Source organism: Manis pentadactyla, chromosome 6, assembly GCF_030020395.1.
Source record: "Manis pentadactyla isolate mManPen7 chromosome 6, mManPen7.hap1, whole genome shotgun sequence".
Classification (NCBI taxonomy): Eukaryota; Metazoa; Chordata; class Mammalia; order Pholidota; family Manidae; genus Manis; species Manis pentadactyla.
Genome location: NC_080024.1, coordinates 80130573 through 80156592, shown reverse-complemented (window position 1 = coordinate 80156592; position 26020 = coordinate 80130573).

Genomic DNA, 26020 nt, shown 5'->3' with positions numbered 1-26020 from the left:
GTGGATTATGCCCTGTGGCACACCTCCCTTCAGACTTACACGCATCTCAAGTACTAGTAGCCATCTGCAGTTGGTGGATACCATACTAGACAGCTCAGGTCTAGAGAGAATGTGACAGTTCTGGCCCATTTCTTTGCAGTCACATGGCCTGCCTGTTTTTCAGTGTTATTTCTCATCCGTGTGCATCAGCCATTCATAGGGCATTAAATGCAAGAACTCAAAAAGTTTTTCCAAATTCAGCTTTATACAACTAAGACTATAGATACCAAAGAAAACTTGTATGTATGTATGTCACATAATTTACATATTTTCTGGCTCAGTGTTGTGTATGCCACAGAAAATAAACAACTGCTAAGAACTTTATCATCAATGGAAGATAATAACACAGAAGTAGACGTTCTGCAAACTATTTGAGCCTCCCTCTTACATTTTGCCAGCATGCTTTCCTATATTTATTTATATATATTTTTTTACTGCTTTATTTCCTTTGGTATCATTAATCTACAATTACAGAAAGAACATTATGTTTACTAGGTTCCCCCCTTCACCAAGTACCCTCCACATACCCCCATAACACTCACTGTCCATCTGCGTTGTAAGAAGCTGTAAAATCACTACTTGTCTTCTCTGTGTTGCACAGCCCTCCCCGTGCCCCAAACGCACTACACATGCTAATCGTAATGCCCTCTTTCTTTTTCCCCGCCCTTATCCCTCCCTTCCCACCCATCGTCCTCAGTCCCCTTCCCTTTGGTAATTATTAGTCCATTCTTGTATTCTGTGATACTGCTGCTGTTTTGTTCCTTCAGTTTTCCTTTGTTCTTATTCTCCACATATGAGTGATATCACCTGGTACTTTTCCTTCTCTGCCTGGCTTATTTCACTGAGCATAATACCCTCTATCTCCATCCATGTTGTTGCGAATGGTAGGATTTTTTTTTTTCTAATGGCTGTATAATATTCCATTGTGTATATGTACCCCCTTTTCTTTATCCATTCATCTACTGATGGACATTTAGGTTGCTTCCATATCTAGGCTATTGTAAACATGCTGCAATAAACATTGGGGTGCATCTGTGTTTTTCAATCTGGGCTGCTACTTTCTTAGGGTAAATTACTAGAAGGAGAATTCCTGGGTCAAATGGTATTCCTATTTTGAGCATTCTGAGGAACCTCCATACTGCTTTCCACAATGGCTGAACTAGTTGACATTCCCACCAGCAGTGTAGGAGGGTTCCTCTTTCTCCACAACCTCGCCAACATTTGTTGTTTGTCTTTTCAATGGTGGCGATCCTTACTGGTGTGAGGTGATATCTCATTGTGGTTATAATTTGCATATCTCTGGTGATTAGCTGCGTGGAGTATGTTTTCATGTGCCTGTTGGCCATCTGAGTTTCTTCTTTGGAGAAGTGTCTGTTCAGCTCCTCTGCCCATCTTTTAATTGGCTTATTTGCTTTCTGTTTGTTGAGGGTCATGAGCTCTTTATATAATTTGGATGTCAACCCCTTATCAGATATGTCATTGATAAGACTATTCTCTCATACTGTAGAATGTCTTTTTGTTCTTCTGAAGGTGTCCTTTGCTGTACAGAAGCTTAAAGTTTTGTTATAGTCCCACTTGTTTATTTCTGCTTTTGTTTCCCTTGCCCAGGGAAGTATTGTTCATGAAGATGTTGCTTGTGTTTATGTCCAAGAGATTTTCCCTATGTTTTCTTCTAAGGGTTTTATGGTTTCATAACTCACATTCCAGTCTTTGATCCATTTCGAATTTACTTTTGTGTATGGGGTTAGACAATGATCTAGTTTCATTCTCTTACATGTAGCTGTCCAGTTTTGCCAACACCAGCTATTGAAGAGGCTGTCATTTCCCCATTGTGTATTCATGACTCCTTTATTGTATATTAATTGAGAATATATGTTTGGGTTAATATCTGGCCTCTCAATTCCGTTCCACCGGTCTTTGAGTCTGTTCTTGTGCCAGTACCAAATTGTCTTGATTACTGTGGCTTTGTAGTAGAGCTTGAAGTGGGGAAGCAAGATCCCTGCTGTTTTATTCTTTCTTCTCAGTATTTCTTTGGCTATTCGGGGTCTTGAGTGGTTCCATATGAATCTTAGAACTGTTAGTTCCAGCTTGTTGAAGAATGGTGCTGGTGTTTTCATAGATAGCATTGAATCTGTACTTTGCTTTAGGCAGTATGGACATTTTGACAATATTAATTCTTCCTATTCATAAGCACTGTGCTTTTTTCCATTTATTGGTATCTTTTCTTTTAAATTGAATGATGTATTTTATTTCTCCCAGCATGCCAAAATATGTCAACATAAAATTCATATAAAATTATTCTTGAGATCCTTTGCACTGTTTTATTGCACAAAGTCCTCCACATCTAGCGTGGATTATGCCCTGTGGCACACCTCCCTTCAGACTTACACGCATCTCAAGTACTAGTAGCCATCTGCAGTTGGTGGATACCATACTAGACAGCTCAGGTCTAGAGAGAATGTGACAGTTCTGGCCCATTTCTTTGCAGTCACATGGCCTGCCTGTTTTTCAGTGTTATTTCTCATCCGTGTGCATCAGCCATTCATAGGGCATTAAATGCAAGAACTCAAAAAGTTTTTCCAAATTCAGCTTTATACAACTAAGACTATAGATACCAAAGAAAACTTGTATGTATGTATGTCACATAACTTACATATTTTCTGGCTCAGTGTTGTGTATGCCACTGAAAATAAACAATTGCTAAGCACTTTATCATGAATGGAAGACAATAACACAGAAGTAGACGTTCTGCAAAGTATTTGAGCTTCCCTCCTACATTTTGCCAGCATGCTTTCCTATATTTATTTATTGATTTATTTTTACTGCTTTATTTTCTTTTGGTATCGTTAATCTACAATTAAAGAAAGAACATTATGTTTACTAGGTTCCCCCCTTCACCAAGTACCCCCCACATACCCCATCACAGTCACTGTCCATCTGCGTAGTAAGAAGCTGTAAAATCACTACTTGTCTTCTCTGTGTTGCTCAGCCCTCCCCGTGCCCCAAACGCACTATGCATGCTAATCGTAATGCCCTCTTTCTTTTTCCCCTCCCTTATCCCACCCTTCCCAGCCATTGTCCCCAGTCCCTTTCCCTTTGGTAATTATTAGTCCATTCGTGGGTTCTGTGATACTGCTGCTGTATTGTTCCTTCAGTTTTCCTTTGTTCTTATTCTCCACATATGAGTAATATCACTTGGTACTTTTCCTTCTCTGCCTGGCTTATTTCACTGAGCATAATACCCTCTATCTCCATCCATGTTGTTGCGAATGGTAGGATCTGTTTTTTTCTTATGGCTGTATAATATTCCATTGTGTATATGTACCACCTTTTCTTTATCCATTCATCTACTGATGGACATTTAGGTTGCTTCCATATCTAGGCTATTGTAAACATGCCGCAATAAACATAGGGGTGCATCTGTCTTTTTCAAACTGGGCTGCTGCATTCTTAGGGTAAATTCCTAGAAGGAGAATTCCTGGGTCAAATGGTATTCCTATTTTGAGCTTTCTGAGGAAACTCCATACTGTTTTCCACAATGGTTGAACTAGTTTACATTCCCACCAGCAGTTTAGGAGGGTTCCACTTTCTCCACAACCTCGCCAACATTTGTTGTTGTTTGTCTTTTCAATGATGGCGATCCTTACTGGTGTGAGGTGATATCTCATTGTGGTTATAATTTGCATATCTCTGGTGATTAGCTGCGTGGAGTATGTTTTCATGTGCCTGTTGGCCATCTGAGTTTCTTCTTTGGAGAAGTGTCTGTTCAGCTCCTCTGCCCATCTTTTAATTGGCTTATTTGCTTTCTGTTTGTTGAGGGTCATGAGCTCTTTATATAATTTGGATGTCAACCTCTTATCAGATATGTCATTGATAAGTCTATTCTCTCATACTGTAGAATGTCTTTTTGTTCTTCTGAAGGTGTCCTTTGCTGTACAGAAGCTTTATGGTTTGATATAGTCCCACTTGTTCATTTCTGCTTTTGTTTCCCTTGCCCGGGGAGATATTGTTCATGAAGATGTTGTTTGTGTTTATGTCCAGGAGATTTTTGCCTATGTTTTCTTCTAAGGGTTTTATGGTTTCATAACTCACATTCCAGTCTTTGATCCATTTCGAATTTACTTTTGTGTATGGGGTTAGACAATGATCTAGTTTCATTCTCTTACATGTAGCTGTCCAGTTTTGCCAACACCAGCTATTGAAGAGGCTGTCATTTCCCCATTGTGTATTCATGACTCCTTTATTGTATATTAATTGAGAATATATGTTTGGGTTAATATCTGGCCTCTCAATTCCGTTCCACTGGTCTTTGAGTCTGTTCTTGTGCCAGTACCAAATTGTCTTGATTACTGTGGCTTTGTAGTAGAGCTTGAAGTGGGGAAGCAAGATCCCTGCTGTTTTATTCTTTCTTCTCAGTATTTCTTTGGCTACTCGGGATCTTTTGTGGTTCCATATGATCTTAGAACTGTTAGTTCCAGTTTGTTGAAGAATGGTGTTGGTGTTTTGATAGATAGCATTGAATCTGTACTTTGCTTTAGGCAGTATGGACATTTTGACAGTATTAATTATCCTATTCATAAGCACTGTGCTTTTTTCCATTTATTGGTATCTTTTCTTTTAAATTGAATGATGTATTTTATTTCTCCCAGCATGCCAAAATATGTCAACATAAAATTCATATAAAATTATTCTTGAGATCCTTTGCACTGTTTTATTGCACAAAGTCCTCCACATCTAGCGTGGATTATGCCCTGTGGCACACCTCCCTTCAGACTTACACGCATCTCAAGTACTAGTAGCCATCTGCAGTTGGTGGATACCATACTAGACAGCTCAGGTCTAGAGAGAATGTGACAGTTCTGGCCCATTTCTTTGCAGTCACATGGCCTGCCTGTTTTTCAGTGTTATTTCTCATCCGTGTGCATCAGCCATTCATAGGGCATTAAATGCAAGAACTCAAAAAGTTTTTCCAAATTCAGCTTTATACAACTAAGACTATAGATACCAAAGAAAACTTGTATGTATGTATGTCACATAATTTACATATTTTCTGGCTCAGTGTTGTGTATGCCACAGAAAATAAACAACTGCTAAGAACTTTATCATCAATGGAAGATAATAACACAGAAGTAGACGTTCTGCAAACTATTTGAGCCTCCCTCTTACATTTTGCCAGCATGCTTTCCTATATTTATTTTTATATATTTTTTTACTGCTTTATTTTCTTTTGGTATCATTAATCTACAATTACAGAAAGAACATTATGTTTACTAGGTTCCCCCCTTCACCAAGTACCCCCCACATACCCCCATAACACTCACTGTCCATCTGCGTTGTAAGAAGCTGTAAAATCACTACTTGTCTTCTCTGTGTTGCACAGCCCTCCCCGTGCCCCAAACGCACTACACATGCTAATCGTAATGCCCTCTTTCTTTTTCCCCGCCCTTATCCCTCCCTTCCCACCCATCGTCCCCAGTCCCTTTCCCTTTGGTAATTATTAGTCCATTCTTGGGTTCTGTGATACTGCTGCTGTTTTGTTCCTTCAGTTTTCCTTTGTTCTTATTCTCCACATATGAGTGATATCACCTGGTACTTTTCCTTCTCTGCCTGGCTTATTTCACTGAGCATAATACCCTCTATCTCCATCCATGTTGTTGCGAATGATAGGATCTGTTTTTTTCTTATGGCTGTATAATATTCCATTGTGTATATGTACCACCTTTTCTTTATCCATTCATCTACTGATGGACATTTAGGTTGCTTCCATATCTAGGCTATTGTAAACATGCCGCAACAAACATAGGGGTGCATCTGTCTTTTTCAAAATGGGCTGCTGCATTCTTAGGGTAAATTCCTAGAAGGAGAATTCCTGGGTCAAATGGTATTCCTATTTTGAGCATTCTGAGGAACCTCCATACTGCTTTCCACAATGGTTGAACTAGTTGACATTCCCACCAGCAGTGTAGGAGGGTTCCCCTTTCTCCACAACCTCGCCAACATTTGTTGTTGTTTGTCTTTTCAATGATGGCGATCCTTACTGGTGTGAGGTGATATCTCATTGTGGTTATAATTTGCATATCTCTGGTGATTAGCTGCGTGGAGTATGTTTTCATGTGCCTGTTGGCCATCTGAGTTTCTTCTTTGGAGAAGTGTCTGTTCAGCTCCTCTGCCCATCTTTTAATTGGCTTATTTGCTTTCTGTTTGTTGAGGGTCATGAGCTCTTTATATAATTTGGATGTCAACCCCTTATCAGATATGTCATTGATAAGACTATTCTCTCATACTGTAGAATGTCTTTTTGTTCTTCTGAAGGTGTCCTTTGCTGTACAGAAGCTTAAAGGTTTGTTATAGTCCCACTTGTTTATTTCTGCTTTTGTTTCCCTTGCCCAGGGAAGTATTGTTCATGAAGATGTTGCTTGTGTTTATGTCCAAGAGATTTTCCCTATGTTTTCTTCTAAGGGTTTTATGGTTTCATAACTCACATTCCAGTCTTTGATCCATTTCGAATTTACTTTTGTGTATGGGGTTAGACAATGATCTAGTTTCATTCTCTTACATGTAGCTGTCCAGTTTTGCCAACACCAGCTATTGAAGAGGCTGTCATTTCCCCATTGTGTATTCATGACTCCTTTATTGTATATTAATTGAGAATATATGTTTGGGTTAATATCTGGCCTCTCAATTCCGTTCCACCGGTCTTTGAGTCTGTTCTTGTGCCAGTACCAAATTGTCTTGATTACTGTGGCTTTGTAGTAGAGCTTGAAGTGGGGAAGCAAGATCCCTGCTGTTTTATTCTTTCTTCTCAGTATTTCTTTGGCTACTCGGGATCTTTTGTGGTTCCATATGATCTTAGAACTGTTAGTTCCAGTTTGTTGAAGAATGGTGTTGGTGTTTTGATAGATAGCATTGAATCTGTACTTTGCTTTAGGCAGTATGGACATTTTGACAATATTAATTCTTCCTATTCATAAGCACTGTGCTTTTTTCCATTTATTGGTATCTTTTCTTTTAAATTGAATGATGTATTTTATTTCTCCCAGCATGCCAAAATATGTCAACATAAAATTCATATAAAATTATTCTTGAGATCCTTTGCACTGTTTTATTGCACAAAGTCCTCCACATCTAGCGTGGATTATGCCCTGTGGCACACCTCCCTTCAGACTTACACGCATCTCAAGTACTAGTAGCCATCTGCAGTTGGTGGATACCATACTAGACAGCTCAGGTCTAGAGAGAATGTGACAGTTCTGGCCCATTTCTTTGCAGTCACATGGCCTGCCTGTTTTTCAGTGTTATTTCTCATCCGTGTGCATCAGCCATTCATAGGGCATTAAACGCAAGAACTCAAAAAGTTTTTCCAAATTCAGCTTTATACAACTAAGACTATAGATACCAAAGAAAACTTGTATGTATGTATGTCACATAACTTACATATTTTCTGGCTCAGTGTTGTGTATGCCACTGAAAATAAACAATTGCTAAGCACTTTATCATGAATGGAAGACAATAACACAGAAGTAGACGTTCTGCAAAGTATTTGAGCTTCCCTCCTACATTTTGCCAGCATGCTTTCCTATATTTATTTATTTATTTATTTTTACTGCTTTATTTTCTTTTGGTATCGTTAATCTACAATTAAAGAAAGAACATTATGTTTACTAGGTTCCCCCCTTCACCAAGTACCCCCCACATACCCCATCACAGTCACTGTCCATCTGCGTAGTAAGAAGCTGTAAAATCACTACTTGTCTTCTCTGTGTTGCTCAGCCCTCCCCGTGCCCCAAACGCACTATGCATGCTAATCGTAATGCCCTCTTTCTTTTTCCCCTCCCTTATCCCACCCTTCCCAGCCATTGTCCCCAGTCCCTTTCCCTTTGGTAATTATTAGTCCATTCGTGGGTTCTGTGATACTGCTGCTGTATTGTTCCTTCAGTTTTCCTTTGTTCTTATTCTCCACATATGAGTAATATCACTTGGTACTTTTCCTTCTCTGCCTGGCTTATTTCACTGAGCATAATACCCTCTATCTCCATCCATGTTGTTGCGAATGGTAGAATCTGTTTTTTTCTTATGGCTGTATAATATTCCATTGTGTATATGTACCACCTTTTCTTTATCCATTCATCTACTGATGGACATTTAGGTTGCTTCCATATCTAGGCTATTGTAAACATGCCGCAACAAACATAGGGGTGCATCTGTCTTTTTCAAACTGGGCTGCTGCATTCTTAGGGTAAATTCCTAGAAGGAGAATTCCTGGGTCAAATGGTATTCCTATTTTGAGCTTTCTGAGGAAACTCCATACTGTTTTCCACAATGGTTGAACTAGTTTACATTCCCACCAGCAGTTTAGGAGGGTTCCCCTTTCTCCACAACCTCGCCAACATTTGTTGTTGTTTGTCTTTTCAATGATGGCGATCCTTACTGGTGTGAGGTGATATCTCATTGTGGTTATAATTTGCATATCTCTGGTGATTAGCTGCGTGGAGTATGTTTTCATGTGCCTGTTGGCCATCTGAGTTTCTTCTTTGGAGAAGTGTCTGTTCAGCTCCTCTGCCCATCTTTTAATTGGCTTATTTGCTTTCTGTTTGTTGAGGGTCATGAGCTCTTTATATAATTTGGATGTCAACCTCTTATCAGATATGTCATTGATAAGTCTATTCTCTCATACTGTAGAATGTCTTTTTGTTCTTCTGAAGGTGTCCTTTGCTGTACAGAAGCTTTATGGTTTGATATAGTCCCACTTGTTCATTTCTGCTTTTGTTTCCCTTGCCCGGGGAGATATTGTTCATGAAGATGTTGTTTGTGTTTATGTCCAGGAGATTTTTGCCTATGTTTTCTTCTAAGGGTTTTATGGTTTCATAACTCACATTCCAGTCTTTGATCCATTTCGAATTTACTTTTGTGTATGGGGTTAGACAATGATCTAGTTTCATTCTCTTACATGTAGCTGTCCAGTTTTGCCAACACCAGCTATTGAAGAGGCTGTCATTTCCCCATTGTGTATTCATGACTCCTTTATTGTATATTAATTGAGAATATATGTTTGGGTTAATATCTGGCCTCTCAATTCCGTTCCACTGGTCTTTGAGTCTGTTCTTGTGCCAGTACCAAATTGTCTTGATTACTGTGGCTTTGTAGTAGAGCTTGAAGTGGGGAAGCAAGATCCCTGCTGTTTTATTCTTTCTTCTCAGTATTTCTTTGGCTACTCGGGATCTTTTGTGGTTCCATATGATCTTAGAACTGTTAGTTCCAGTTTGTTGAAGAATGGTGTTGGTGTTTTGATAGATAGCATTGAATCTGTACTTTGCTTTAGGCAGTATGGACATTTTGACAGTATTAATTATCCTATTCATAAGCACTGTGCTTTTTTCCATTTATTGGTATCTTTTCTTTTAAATTGAATGATGTATTTTATTTCTCCCAGCATGCCAAAATATGTCAACATAAAATTCATATAAAATTATTCTTGAGATCCTTTGCACTGTTTTATTGCACAAAGTCCTCCACATCTAGCGTGGATTATGCCCTGTGGCACACCTCCCTTCAGACTTACACGCATCTCAAGTACTAGTAGCCATCTGCAGTTGGTGGATACCATACTAGACAGCTCAGGTCTAGAGAGAATGTGACAGTTCTGGCCCATTTCTTTGCAGTCACATGGCCTGCCTGTTTTTCAGTGTTATTTCTCATCCGTGTGCATCAGCCATTCATAGGGCATTAAATGCAAGAACTCAAAAAGTTTTTCCAAATTCAGCTTTATACAACTAAGACTATAGATACCAAAGAAAACTTGTATGTATGTATGTCACATAATTTACATATTTTCTGGCTCAGTGTTGTGTATGCCACAGAAAATAAACAACTGCTAAGAACTTTATCATCAATGGAAGATAATAACACAGAAGTAGACGTTCTGCAAACTATTTGAGCCTCCCTCTTACATTTTGCCAGCATGCTTTCCTATATTTATTTTTATATATTTTTTTACTGCTTTATTTTCTTTTGGTATCATTAATCTACAATTACAGAAAGAACATTATGTTTACTAGGTTCCCCCCTTCACCAAGTACCCCCCACATACCCCCATAACACTCACTGTCCATCTGCGTTGTAAGAAGCTGTAAAATCACTACTTGTCTTCTCTGTGTTGCACAGCCCTCCCCGTGCCCCAAACGCACTACACATGCTAATCGTAATGCCCTCTTTCTTTTTCCCCGCCCTTATCCCTCCCTTCCCACCCATCGTCCCCAGTCCCTTTCCCTTTGGTAATTATTAGTCCATTCTTGGGTTCTGTGATACTGCTGCTGTTTTGTTCCTTCAGTTTTCCTTTGTTCTTATTCTCCACATATGAGTGATATCACCTGGTACTTTTCCTTCTCTGCCTGGCTTATTTCACTGAGCATAATACCCTCTATCTCCATCCATGTTGTTGCGAATGATAGGATCTGTTTTTTTCTTATGGCTGTATAATATTCCATTGTGTATATGTACCACCTTTTCTTTATCCATTCATCTACTGATGGACATTTAGGTTGCTTCCATATCTAGGCTATTGTAAACATGCCGCAACAAACATAGGGGTGCATCTGTCTTTTTCAAAATGGGCTGCTGCATTCTTAGGGTAAATTCCTAGAAGGAGAATTCCTGGGTCAAATGGTATTCCTATTTTGAGCATTCTGAGGAACCTCCATACTGCTTTCCACAATGGTTGAACTAGTTGACATTCCCACCAGCAGTGTAGGAGGGTTCCCCTTTCTCCACAACCTCGCCAACATTTGTTGTTGTTTGTCTTTTCAATGATGGCGATCCTTACTGGTGTGAGGTGATATCTCATTGTGGTTATAATTTGCATATCTCTGGTGATTAGCTGCGTGGAGTATGTTTTCATGTGCCTGTTGGCCATCTGAGTTTCTTCTTTGGAGAAGTGTCTGTTCAGCTCCTCTGCCCATCTTTTAATTGGCTTATTTGCTTTCTGTTTGTTGAGGGTCATGAGCTCTTTATATAATTTGGATGTCAACCCCTTATCAGATATGTCATTGATAAGACTATTCTCTCATACTGTAGAATGTCTTTTTGTTCTTCTGAAGGTGTCCTTTGCTGTACAGAAGCTTAAAGGTTTGTTATAGTCCCACTTGTTTATTTCTGCTTTTGTTTCCCTTGCCCAGGGAAGTATTGTTCATGAAGATGTTGCTTGTGTTTATGTCCAAGAGATTTTCCCTATGTTTTCTTCTAAGGGTTTTATGGTTTCATAACTCACATTCCAGTCTTTGATCCATTTCGAATTTACTTTTGTGTATGGGGTTAGACAATGATCTAGTTTCATTCTCTTACATGTAGCTGTCCAGTTTTGCCAACACCAGCTATTGAAGAGGCTGTCATTTCCCCATTGTGTATTCATGACTCCTTTATTGTATATTAATTGAGAATATATGTTTGGGTTAATATCTGGCCTCTCAATTCCGTTCCACCGGTCTTTGAGTCTGTTCTTGTGCCAGTACCAAATTGTCTTGATTACTGTGGCTTTGTAGTAGAGCTTGAAGTGGGGAAGCAAGATCCCTGCTGTTTTATTCTTTCTTCTCAGTATTTCTTTGGCTACTCGGGATCTTTTGTGGTTCCATATGATCTTAGAACTGTTAGTTCCAGTTTGTTGAAGAATGGTGTTGGTGTTTTGATAGATAGCATTGAATCTGTACTTTGCTTTAGGCAGTATGGACATTTTGACAATATTAATTCTTCCTATTCATAAGCACTGTGCTTTTTTCCATTTATTGGTATCTTTTCTTTTAAATTGAATGATGTATTTTATTTCTCCCAGCATGCCAAAATATGTCAACATAAAATTCATATAAAATTATTCTTGAGATCCTTTGCACTGTTTTATTGCACAAAGTCCTCCACATCTAGCGTGGATTATGCCCTGTGGCACACCTCCCTTCAGACTTACACGCATCTCAAGTACTAGTAGCCATCTGCAGTTGGTGGATACCATACTAGACAGCTCAGGTCTAGAGAGAATGTGACAGTTCTGGCCCATTTCTTTGCAGTCACATGGCCTGCCTGTTTTTCAGTGTTATTTCTCATCCGTGTGCATCAGCCATTCATAGGGCATTAAACGCAAGAACTCAAAAAGTTTTTCCAAATTCAGCTTTATACAACTAAGACTATAGATACCAAAGAAAACTTGTATGTATGTATGTCACATAACTTACATATTTTCTGGCTCAGTGTTGTGTATGCCACTGAAAATAAACAATTGCTAAGCACTTTATCATGAATGGAAGACAATAACACAGAAGTAGACGTTCTGCAAAGTATTTGAGCTTCCCTCCTACATTTTGCCAGCATGCTTTCCTATATTTATTTATTTATTTATTTTTACTGCTTTATTTTCTTTTGGTATCGTTAATCTACAATTAAAGAAAGAACATTATGTTTACTAGGTTCCCCCCTTCACCAAGTACCCCCCACATACCCCATCACAGTCACTGTCCATCTGCGTAGTAAGAAGCTGTAAAATCACTACTTGTCTTCTCTGTGTTGCTCAGCCCTCCCCGTGCCCCAAACGCACTATGCATGCTAATCGTAATGCCCTCTTTCTTTTTCCCCTCCCTTATCCCACCCTTCCCAGCCATTGTCCCCAGTCCCTTTCCCTTTGGTAATTATTAGTCCATTCGTGGGTTCTGTGATACTGCTGCTGTATTGTTCCTTCAGTTTTCCTTTGTTCTTATTCTCCACATATGAGTAATATCACTTGGTACTTTTCCTTCTCTGCCTGGCTTATTTCACTGAGCATAATACCCTCTATCTCCATCCATGTTGTTGCGAATGGTAGAATCTGTTTTTTTCTTAAGGCTGTATAATATTCCATTGTGTATATGTACCACCTTTTCTTTATCCATTCATCTACTGATGGACATTTAGGTTGCTTCCATATCTAGGCTATTGTAAACATGCCGCAACAAACATAGGGGTGCATCTGTCTTTTTCAAACTGGGCTGCTGCATTCTTAGGGTAAATTCCTAGAAGGAGAATTCCTGGGTCAAATGGTATTCCTATTTTGAGCTTTCTGAGGAAACTCCATACTGTTTTCCACAATGGTTGAACTAGTTTACATTCCCACCAGCAGTTTAGGAGGGTTCCCCTTTCTCCACAACCTCGCCAACATTTGTTGTTGTTTGTCTTTTCAATGATGGCGATCCTTACTGGTGTGAGGTGATATCTCATTGTGGTTATAATTTGCATATCTCTGGTGATTAGCTGCGTGGAGTATGTTTTCATGTGCCTGTTGGCCATCTGAGTTTCTTCTTTGGAGAAGTGTCTGTTCAGCTCCTCTGCCCATCTTTTAATTGGCTTATTTGCTTTCTGTTTGTTGAGGGTCATGAGCTCTTTATATAATTTGGATGTCAACCTCTTATCAGATATGTCATTGATAAGTCTATTCTCTCATACTGTAGAATGTCTTTTTGTTCTTCTGAAGGTGTCCTTTGCTGTACAGAAGCTTTATGGTTTGATATAGTCCCACTTGTTCATTTCTGCTTTTGTTTCCCTTGCCCGGGGAGATATTGTTCATGAAGATGTTGTTTGTGTTTATGTCCAGGAGATTTTTGCCTATGTTTTCTTCTAAGGGTTTTATGGTTTCATAACTCACATTCCAGTCTTTGATCCATTTCGAATTTACTTTTGTGTATGGGGTTAGACAATGATCTAGTTTCATTCTCTTACATGTAGCTGTCCAGTTTTGCCAACACCAGCTATTGAAGAGGCTGTCATTTCCCCATTGTGTATTCATGACTCCTTTATTGTATATTAATTGAGAATATATGTTTGGGTTAATATCTGGCCTCTCAATTCCGTTCCACTGGTCTTTGAGTCTGTTCTTGTGCCAGTACCAAATTGTCTTGATTACTGTGGCTTTGTAGTAGAGCTTGAAGTGGGGAAGCAAGATCCCTGCTGTTTTATTCTTTCTTCTCAGTATTTCTTTGGCTACTCGGGATCTTTTGTGGTTCCATATGATCTTAGAACTGTTAGTTCCAGTTTGTTGAAGAATGGTGTTGGTGTTTTGATAGATAGCATTGAATCTGTACTTTGCTTTAGGCAGTATGGACATTTTGACAGTATTAATTATCCTATTCATAAGCACTGTGCTTTTTTCCATTTATTGGTATCTTTTCTTTTAAATTGAATGATGTATTTTATTTCTCCCAGCATGCCAAAATATGTCAACATAAAATTCATATAAAATTATTCTTGAGATCCTTTGCACTGTTTTATTGCACAAAGTCCTCCACATCTAGCGTGGATTATGCCCTGTGGCACACCTCCCTTCAGACTTACACGCATCTCAAGTACTAGTAGCCATCTGCAGTTGGTGGATACCATACTAGACAGCTCAGGTCTAGAGAGAATGTGACAGTTCTGGCCCATTTCTTTGCAGTCACATGGCCTGCCTGTTTTTCAGTGTTATTTCTCATCCGTGTGCATCAGCCATTCATAGGGCATTAAATGCAAGAACTCAAAAAGTTTTTCCAAATTCAGCTTTATACAACTAAGACTATAGATACCAAAGAAAACTTGTATGTATGTATGTCACATAACTTACATATTTTCTGGCTCAGTGTTGTGTATGCCACTGAAAATAAACAATTGCTAAGCACTTTATCATGAATGGAAGTCAATAACACAGAAGTAGACGTTCTGCAAAGTATTTGAGCTTCCCTCCTACATTTTGCCAGCATGCTTTCCTATATTTATTTATTTATTTATTTTTACTGCTTTATTTTCTTTTGGTATCGTTAATCTACAATTAAAGAAAGAACATTATGTTTACTAGGTTCCCCCCTTCACCAAGTACCCCCCACATACCCCATCACAGTCACTGTCCATCTGCGTAGTAAGAAGCTGTAAAATCACTACTTGTCTTCTCTGTGTTGCTCAGCCCTCCCCGTGCCCCAAACGCACTATGCATGCTAATCGTAATGCCCTCTTTCTTTTTCCCCTCCCTTATCCCACCCTTCCCAGCCATTGTCCCCAGTCCCTTTCCCTTTGGTAATTATTAGTCCATTCGTGGGTTCTGTGATACTGCTGCTGTATTGTTCCTTCAGTTTTCCTTTGTTCTTATTCTCCACATATGAGTAATATCACTTGGTACTTTTCCTTCTCTGCCTGGCTTATTTCACTGAGCATAATACCCTCTATCTCCATCCATGTTGTTGCGAATGGTAGAATCTGTTTTTTTCTTATGGCTGTATAATATTCCATTGTGTATATGTACCACCTTTTCTTTATCCATTCATCTACTGATGGACATTTAGGTTGCTTCCATATCTAGGCTATTGTAAACATGCCGCAATAAACATAGGGGTGCATCTGTCTTTTTCAAACTGGGCTGCTGCATTCTTAGGGTAAATTCCTAGAAGGAGAATTCCTGGGTCAAATGGTATTCCTATTTTGAGCTTTCTGAGGAAACTCCATACTGTTTTCCACAATGGTTGAACTAGTTTACATTCCCACCAGCAGTTTAGGAGGGTTCCCCTTTCTCCACAACCTCGCCAACATTTGTTGTTGTTTGTCTTTTCAATGATGGCGATCCTTACTGGTGTGAGGTGATATCTCATTGTGGTTATAATTTGCATATCTCTGGTGATTAGCTGCGTGGAGTATGTTTTCATGTGCCTGTTGGCCATCTGAGTTTCTTCTTTGGAGAAGTGTCTGTTCAGCTCCTCTGCCCATCTTTTAATTGGCTTATTTGCTTTCTGTTTGTTGAGGGTCATGAGCTCTTTATATAATTTGGATGTCAACCTCTTATCAGATATGTCATTGATAAGTCTTTTCTCTCATACTGTAGAATGTCTTTTTGTTCTTCTGAAGGTGTCCTTTGCTGTACAGAAGCTTTATGGTTTGATATAGTCCCACTTGTTCATTTCTGCTTTTGTTTCCCTTGCCCGGGGAGATATTGTTCATGAAGATGTTGTTTGTGTTTATGTCCAGGAGATTTTTGCCTATGTTTTCTTCTAAGGGTTTTATGGTTTCATAACTCACATTCCAGTCTTTGATCCATTTCGAATTTACTTTTGTGTATGGGGTTAGACAATGATCTAGTTTCATTCTCTTACATGTAGCTGTCCAGTTTTGCCAACAACAGCTATTGAAGAGGCTGTCATTTCCCCATTGTGTATTCATGACTCCTTTATTGTATATTAATTGAGAATATATGTTTGGGTTAATATCTGGCCTCTCAATTCCGTTCCACTGGTCTTTGAGTCTGTTCTTGTGCCAGTACCAAATTGTCTTGATTACTGTGGCTTTGTAGTAGAGCTTGAAGTGGGGAAGCAAGATCCCTGCTGTTTTATTCTTTCTTCTCAGTATTTCTTTGGCTACTCGGGATCTTTTGTGGTTCCATATGATCTTAGAACTGTTAGTTCCAGTTTGTTGAAGAATGGTGTTGGTGTTTTGATAGATAGCATTGAATCTGTACTTTGCTTTAGGCAGTATGGACATTTTGACAGTATTAATTATCCTATTCATAAGCACTGTGCTTTTTTCCATTTATTGGTATCTTTTCTTTTAAATTGAATGATGTATTTTATTTCTCCCAGCATGCCAAAATATGTCAACATAAAATTCATATAAAATTATTCTTGAGATCCTTTGCACTGTTTTATTGCACAAAGTCCTCCACATCTAGCGTGGATTATGCCCTGTGGCACACCTCCCTTCAGACTTACACGCATCTCAAGTACTAGTAGCCATCTGCAGTTGGTGGATACCATACTAGACAGCTCAGGTCTAGAGAGAATGTGACAGTTCTGGCCCATTTCTTTGCAGTCACATGGCCTGCCTGTTTTTCAGTGTTATTTCTCATCCGTGTGCATCAGCCATTCATAGAGCATTAAATGCAAGAACTCAAAAAGTTTTTCCAAATTCAGCTTTATACAACTAAGACTATAGATACCAAAGAAAACTTGTATGTATGTATGTCACATAACTTACATATTTTCTGGCTCAGTGTTGTGTATGCCACTGAAAATAAACAATTGCTAAGCACTTTATCATGAATGGAAGACAATAACACAGAAGTAGACGTTCTGCAAACTATTTGAGCTTCCCTCCTACATTTTGCCAGCATGCTTTCCTATATTTATTTATTTATTTATTTTTACTGCTTTATTTTCTTTTGGTATCGTTAATCTACAATTAAAGAAAGAACATTATGTTTACTAGGTTCCCCCATTCACCAAGTACCCCCCACATACCCCATCACAGTCACTGTCCATCTGCGTAGTAAGAAGCTGTAAAATCACTACTTGTCTTCTCTGTGTTGCTCAGCCCTCCCCGTGCCCCAAACGCACTATGCATGCTAATCGTAATGCCCTCTTTCTTTTTCCCCTCCCTTATCCCACCCTTCCCAGCCATTGTCCCCAGTCCCTTTCCCTTTGGTAATTATTAGTCCATTCGTGGGTTCTGTGATACTGCTGCTGTATTGTTCCTTCAGTTTTCCTTTGTTCTTATTCTCCACATATGAGTGATATCACTTGGTACTTTTCCTTCTCTGCCTGGCTTATTTCACTGAGCATAATACCCTCTATCTCCATCCATGTTGTTGCGAATGGTAGGATCTGTTTTTTTCTTATGGCTGTATAATATTCCATTGTGTATATGTACCACCTTTTCTTTATCCATTCATCTACTGATGGACATTTAGGTTGCTTCCATATCTAGGCTATTGTAAACATGCCGCAATAAACATAGGGGTGCATCTGTCTTTTTCAAACTGGGCTGCTGCATTCTTAGGGTAAATTCCTAGAAGGAGAATTCCTGGGTCAAATGGTATTCCTATTTTGAGCTTTCTGAGGAAACTCCATACTGTTTTCCACAATGGTTGAACTAGTTTACATTCCCACCAGCAGTGTAGGAGGGTTCCCCTTTCTCCACAACCTCGCCAACATTTGTTGTTGTTTGTCTTTTCAATGATGGCGATCCTTACTGGTGTGAGGTGATATCTCATTGTGGTTATAATTTGCATATCTCTGGTGATTAGCTGCGTGGAGTATGTTTTCATGTGCCTGTTGGCCATCTGAGTTTCTTCTTTGGAGAAGTGTCTGTTCAGCTCCTCTGCCCATCTTTTAATTGGCTTATTTGCTTTCTGTTTGTTGAGGGTCATGAGCTCTTTATATAATTTGGATGTCAACCTCTTATCAGATATGTCATTGATAAGTCTATTCTCTCATACTGTAGAATGTCTTTTTGTTCTTCTGAAGGTGTCCTTTGCTGTACAGAAGCTTTATGGTTTGATATAGTCCCACTTGTTCATTTCTGCTTTTGTTTCCCTTGCCCGGGGAGATATTGTTCATGAAGATGTTGTTTGTGTTTATGTCCAGGAGATTTTTGCCTATGTTTTCTTCTAAGGGTTTTATGGTTTCATAACTCACATTCCAGTCTTTGATCCATTTCGAATTTACTTTTGTGTATGGGGTTAGACAATGATCTAGTTTCATTCTCTTACATGTAGCTGTCCAGTTTTGCCAACACCAGCTATTGAAGAGGCTGTCATTTCCCCATTGTGTATTCATGACTCCTTTATTGTATATTAATTGAGAATATATGTTTGGGTTAATATCTGGCCTCTCAATTCCGTTCCACTGGTCTTTGAGTCTGTTCTTGTGCCAGTACCAAATTGTCTTGATTACTGTGGCTTTGTAGTAGAGCTTGAAGTGGGGAAGCAAGATCCCTGCTGTTTTATTCTTTCTTCTCAGTATTTCTTTGGCTACTCGGGATCTTTTGTGGTTCCATATGATCTTAGAACTGTTAGTTCCAGTTTGTTGAGGAATGGTGTTGGTGTTTTGATAGATAGCATTGAATCTGTACTTTGCTTTAGGCAGTATGGACATTTTGACAGTATTAATTATCCTATTCATAAGCACTGTGCTTTTTTCCATTTATTGGTATCTTTTCTTTTAAATTGAATGATGTATTTTATTTCTCCCAGCATGCCAAAATATGTCAACATAAAATTCATATAAAATTATTCTTGAGATCCTTTGCACTGTTTTATTGCACAAAGTCCTCCACATCTAGCGTGGATTATGCCCTGTGGCACACCTCCCTTCAGACTTACACGCATCTCAAGTACTAGTAGCCATCTGCAGTTGGTGGATACCATACTAGACAGCTCAGGTCTAGAGAGAATGTGACAGTTCTGGCCCATTTCTTTGCAGTCACATGGCCTGCCTGTTTTTCAGTGTTATTTCTCATCCGTGTGCATCAGCCATTCATAGGGCATTAAATGCAAGAACTCAAAAAGTTTTTCCAAATTCAGCTTTATACAACTAAGACTATAGATACCAAAGAAAACTTGTATGTATGTATGTCACATAATTTACATATTTTCTGGCTCAGTGTTGTGTATGCCACAGAAAATAAACAACTGCTAAGAACTTTATCATCAATGGAAGATAATAACACAGAAGTAGACGTTCTGCAAACTATTTGAGCCTCCCTCTTACATTTTGCCAGCATGCTTTCCTATATTTATTTTTATATATTTTTTTACTGCTTTATTTTCTTTTGGTATCATTAATCTACAATTACAGAAAGAACATTATGTTTACTAGGTTCCCCCCTTCACCAAGTACCCTCCACATACCCCCATAACACTCACTGTCCATCTGCGTTGTAAGAAGCTGTAAAATCACTACTTGTCTTCTCTGTGTTGCACAGCCCTCCCCGTGCCCCAAACGCACTACACATGCTAATCGTAATGCCCTCTTTCTTTTTCCCCGCCCTTATCCCTCCCTTCCCACCCATCGTCCCCAGTCCCTTTCCCTTTGGTAATTATTAGTCCATTCTTGGGTTCTGTGATACTGCTGCTGTTTTGTTCCTTCAGTTTTCCTTTGTTCTTATTCTCCACATATGAGTGATATCACCTGGTACTTTTCCTTCTCTGCCTGGCTTATTTCACTGAGCATAATACCCTCTATCTCCATCCATGTTGTTGCGAATGATAGGATCTGTTTTTTTCTTATGGCTGTATAATATTCCATTGTGTATATGTACCAACTTTTCTTTATCCATTCATCTACTGATGGCCATTTAGGTTGCTTCCATATCTAGGCTATTGTAAACATGCCGCAACAAACATAGGGGTGCATCTGTCTTTTTCAAACTGGGCTGCTGCATTCTTAGGGTAAATTCCTAGAAGGAGAATTCCTGGGTCAAATGGTATTCCTATTTTGAGCATTCTGAGGAACCTCCATACTGCTTTCCACAATGGTTGAACTAGTTGACATTCCCACCAGCAGTGTAGGAGGGTTCCCCTTTCTCCACAACCTCGCCAACATTTGTTGTTGTTTGTCTTTTCAATGATGGCGATCCTTACTGGTGTGAGGTGATATCTCATTGTGGTTATAATTTGCATATCTCTGGTGATTAGCTGCGTGGAGTATGTTTTCATGTGCCTGTTGGCCATCTGAGTTTCTTCTTTGGAGAAGTGTCTGTTCAGCTCCTCTGCCCATCTTTTAATTGGCTTATTTGCTTTCTGTTTGTTGAGGGTCATGAGCTCTTTATATAATTTGGATGTCAACCTCTTATCAGATATGTCATTGATAAGTCTATTCTCTCATACTGTAGAATGTCTTTTTGTTCTTCTGAAGGTGTCCTTTGCTGTACAGAAGCTTTATGGTTTGATATAGTCCCACTTGTTCATTTCTGCTTTTGTTTCCCTTGCCCGGGGAGATATTGTTCATGAAGATGTTGTTTGTGTTTATGTCCAGGAGATTTTTGCCTATGTTTTCTTCTAAGGGTTTTATGGTTTCATAACTCACATTCCAGTCTTTGATCCATTTCGAATTTACTTTTGTGTATGGGGTTAGACAATGATCTAGTTTCATTCTCTTACATGTAGCTGTCCAGTTTTGCCAACACCAGCTATTGAAGAGGCTGTCATTTCCCCATTGTGTATTCATGACTCCTTTATTGTATATTAATTGAGAATATATGTTTGGGTTAATATCTGGCCTCTCAATTCCGTTCCACTGGTCTTTGAGTCTGTTCTTGTGCCAGTACCAAATTGTCTTGATTACTGTGGCTTTGTAGTAGAGCTTGAAGTGGGGAAGCAAGATCCCTGCTGTTTTATTCTTTCTTCTCAGTATTTCTTTGGCTACTCGGGATCTTTTGTGGTTCCATATGATCTTAGAACTGTTAGTTCCAGTTTGTTGAGGAATGGTGTTGGTGTTTTGATAGATAGCATTGAATCTGTACTTTGCTTTAGGCAGTATGGACATTTTGACAGTATTAATTATCCTATTCATAAGCACTGTGCTTTTTTCCATTTATTGGTATCTTTTCTTTTAAATTGAATGATGTATTTTATTTCTCCCAGCATGCCAAAATATGTCAACATAAAATTCATATAAAATTATTCTTGAGATCCTTTGCACTGTTTTATTGCACAAAGTCCTCCACATCTAGCGTGGATTATGCCCTGTGGCACACCTCCCTTCAGACTTACACGCATCTCAAGTACTAGTAGCCATCTGCAGTTGGTGGATACCATACTAGACAGCTCAGGTCTAGAGAGAATGTGACAGTTCTGGCCCATTTCTTTGCAGTCACATGGCCTGCCTGTTTTTCAGTGTTATTTCTCATCCGTGTGCATCAGCCATTCATAGGGCATTAAATGCAAGAACTCAAAAAGTTTTTCCAAATTCAGCTTTATACAACTAAGACTATAGATACCAAAGAAAACTTGTATGTATGTATGTCACATAATTTACATATTTTCTGGCTCAGTGTTGTGTATGCCACAGAAAATAAACAACTGCTAAGAACTTTATCATCAATGGAAGATAATAACACAGAAGTAGACGTTCTGCAAACTATTTGAGCCTCCCTCTTACATTTTGCCAGCATGCTTTCCTATATTTATTTTTATATATTTTTTTACTGCTTTATTTTCTTTTGGTATCATTAATCTACAATTACAGAAAGAACATTATGTTTACTAGGTTCCCCCCTTCACCAAGTACCCCCCACATACCCCCATAACACTCACTGTCCATCTGCGTTGTAAGAAGCTGTAAAATCACTACTTGTCTTCTCTGTGTTGCACAGCCCTCCCCGTGCCCCAAACGCACTACACATGCTAATCGTAATGCCCTCTTTCTTTTTCCCCGCCCTTATCCCTCCCTTCCCACCCATCGTCCCCAGTCCCTTTCCCTTTGGTAATTATTAGTCCATTCTTGGGTTCTGTGATACTGCTGCTGTTTTGTTCCTTCAGTTTTCCTTTGTTCTTATTCTCCACATATGAGTGATATCACCTGGTACTTTTCCTTCTCTGCCTGGCTTATTTCACTGAGCATAATACCCTCTATCTCCATCCATGTTGTTGCGAATGATAGGATCTGTTTTTTTCTTATGGCTGTATAATATTCCATTGTGTATATGTACCAACTTTTCTTTATCCATTCATCTACTGATGGCCATTTAGGTTGCTTCCATATCTAGGCTATTGTAAACATGCCGCAACAAACATAGGGGTGCATCTGTCTTTTTCAAACTGGGCTGCTGCATTCTTAGGGTAAATTCCTAGAAGGAGAATTCCTGGGTCAAATGGTATTCCTATTTTGAGCATTCTGAGGAACCTCCATACTGCTTTCCACAATGGTTGAACTAGTTGACATTCCCACCAGCAGTGTAGGAGGGTTCCCCTTTCTCCACAACCTCGCCAACATTTGTTGTTGTTTGTCTTTTCAATGATGGCGATCCTTACTGGTGTGAGGTGATATCTCATTGTGGTTATAATTTGCATATCTCTGGTGATTAGCTGCGTGGAGTATGTTTTCATGTGCCTGTTGGCCATCTGAGTTTCTTCTTTGGAGAAGTGTCTGTTCAGCTCCTCTGCCCATCTTTTAATTGGCTTATTTGCTTTCTGTTTGTTGAGGGTCATGAGCTCTTTATATAATTTGGATGTCAACCTCTTATCAGATATGTCATTGATAAGTCTATTCTCTCATACTGTAGAATGTCTTTTTGTTCTTCTGAAGGTGTCCTTTGCTGTACAGAAGCTTTATGGTTTGATATAGTCCCACTTGTTCATTTCTGCTTTTGTTTCCCTTGCCCGGGGAGATATTGTTCATGAAGATGTTGTTTGTGTTTATGTCCAGGAGATTTTTGCCTATGTTTTCTTCTAAGGGTTTTATGGTTTCATAACTCACATTCCAGTCTTTGATCCATTTCGAATTTACTTTTGTGTATGGGGTTAGACAATGATCTAGTTTCATTCTCTTACATGTAGCTGTCCAGTTTTGCCAACACCAGCTATTGAAGAGGCTGTCATTTCCCCATTGTGTATTCATGACTCCTTTATTGTATATTAATTGAGAATATATGTTTGGGTTAATATCTGGCCTCTCAATTCCGTTCCACTGGTCTTTGAGTCTGTTCTTGTGCCAGTACCAAATTGTCTTGATTACTGTGGCTTTGTAGTAGAGCTTGAAGTGGGGAAGCAAGATCCCTGCTGTTTTATTCTTTCTTCTCAGTATTTCTTTGGCTACTCGGGATCTTTTGTGGTTCCATATGATCTTAGAACTGTTAGTTCCAGTTTGTTGAAGAATGGTGTTGGTGTTTTGATAGATAGCATTGAATCTGTACTTTGCTTTAGGCAGTATGGACATTTTGACAGTATTAATTATCCTATTCATAAGCACTGTGCTTTTTTCCATTTATTGGTATCTTTTCTTTTAAATTGAATGATGTATTTTATTTCTCCCAGCATGCCAAAATATGTCAACATAAAATTCATATAAAATTATTCTTGAGATCCTTTGCACTGTTTTATTGCACAAAGTCCTCCACATCTAGCGTGGATTATGCCCTGTGGCACACCTCCCTTCAGACTTACACGCATCTCAAGTACTAGTAGCCATCTGCAGTTGGTGGATACCATACTAGACAGCTCAGGTCTAGAGAGAATGTGACAGTTCTGGCCCATTTCTTTGCAGTCACATGGCCTGCCTGTTTTTCAGTGTTATTTCTCATCCGTGTGCATCAGCCATTCATAGGGCATTAAATGCAAGAACTCAAAAAGTTTTTCCAAATTCAGCTTTATACAACTAAGACTATAGATACCAAAGAAAACTTGTATGTATGTATGTCACATAATTTACATATTTTCTGGCTCAGTGTTGTGTATGCCACAGAAAATAAACAACTGCTAAGAACTTTATCATCAATGGAAGATAATAACACAGAAGTAGACGTTCTGCAAACTATTTGAGCCTCCCTCTTACATTTTGCCAGCATGCTTTCCTATATTTATTTATATATATTTTTTTACTGCTTTATTTCCTTTGGTATCATTAATCTACAATTACAGAAAGAACATTATGTTTACTAGGTTCCCCCCTTCACCAAGTACCCTCCACATACCCCCATAACACTCACTGTCCATCTGCGTTGTAAGAAGCTGTAAAATCACTACTTGTCTTCTCTGTGTTGCACAGCCCTCCCCGTGCCCCAAACGCACTACACATGCTAATCGTAATGCCCTCTTTCTTTTTCCCCGCCCTTATCCCTCCCTTCCCACCCATCGTCCTCAGTCCCCTTCCCTTTGGTAATTATTAGTCCATTCTTGTATTGTGTGATACTGCTGCTGTTTTGTTCCTTCAGTTTTCCTTTGTTCTTATTCTCCACATATGAGTGATATCACCTGGTACTTTTCCTTCTCTGCCTGGCTTATTTCACTGAGCATAATACCCTCTATCTCCATCCATGTTGTTGCGAATGGTAGGATTTTTTTTTTTTCTAATGGCTGTATAATATTCCATTGTGTATATGTACCACCTTTTCTTTATCCATTCATCTACTGATGGACATTTAGGTTGCTTCCATATCTAGGCTATTGTAAACATGCTGCAATAAACATTGGGGTGCATCTGTGTTTTTCAATCTGGGCTGCTACATTCTTAGGGTAAATTCCTAGAAGGAGAATTCCTGGGTCAAATGGTATTCCTATTTTGAGCATTCTGAGGAACCTCCATACTGCTTTCCACAATGGCTGAACTAGTTGACATTCCCACCAGCAGTGTAGGAGGGTTCCTCTTTCTCCACAACCTCGCCAACATTTGTTGTTTGTCTTTTCAATGGTGGCGATCCTTACTGGTGTGAGGTGATATCTCATTGTGGTTATAATTTGCATATCTCTGGTGATTAGCTGCGTGGAGTATGTTTTCATGTGCCTGTTGGCCATCTGAGTTTCTTCTTTGGAGAAGTGTCTGTTCAGCTCCTCTGCCCATCTTTTAATTGGCTTATTTGCTTTCTGTTTGTTGAGGGTCATGAGCTCTTTATATAATTTGGATGTCAACCCCTTATCAGATATGTCATTGATAAGACTATTCTCTCATACTGTAGAATGTCTTTTTGTTCTTCTGAAGGTGTCCTTTGCTGTACAGAAGCTTAAAGGTTTGTTATAGTCCCACTTGTTTATTTCTGCTTTTGTTTCCCTTGCCCAGGGAAGTATTGTTCATGAAGATGTTGCTTGTGTTTATGTCCAAGAGATTTTCCCTATGTTTTCTTCTAAGGGTTTTATGGTTTCATAACTCACATTCCAGTCTTTGATCCATTTCGAATTTACTTTTGTGTATGGGGTTAGACAATGATCTAGTTTCATTCTCTTACATGTAGCTGTCCAGTTTTGCCAACACCAGCTATTGAAGAGGCTGTCATTTCCCCATTGTGTATTCATGACTCCTTTATTGTATATTAATTGAGAATATATGTTTGGGTTAATATCTGGCCTCTCAATTCCGTTCTACCGGTCTTTGAGTCTGTTCTTGTGCCAGTACCAAATTGTCTTGATTACTGTGGCTTTGTAGTAGAGCTTGAAGTGGGGAAGCAAGATCCCTGCTGTTTTATTCTTTCTTCTCAGTATTTCTTTGGCTATTCGGGGTCTTGAGTGGTTCCATATGAATCTTAGAACTGT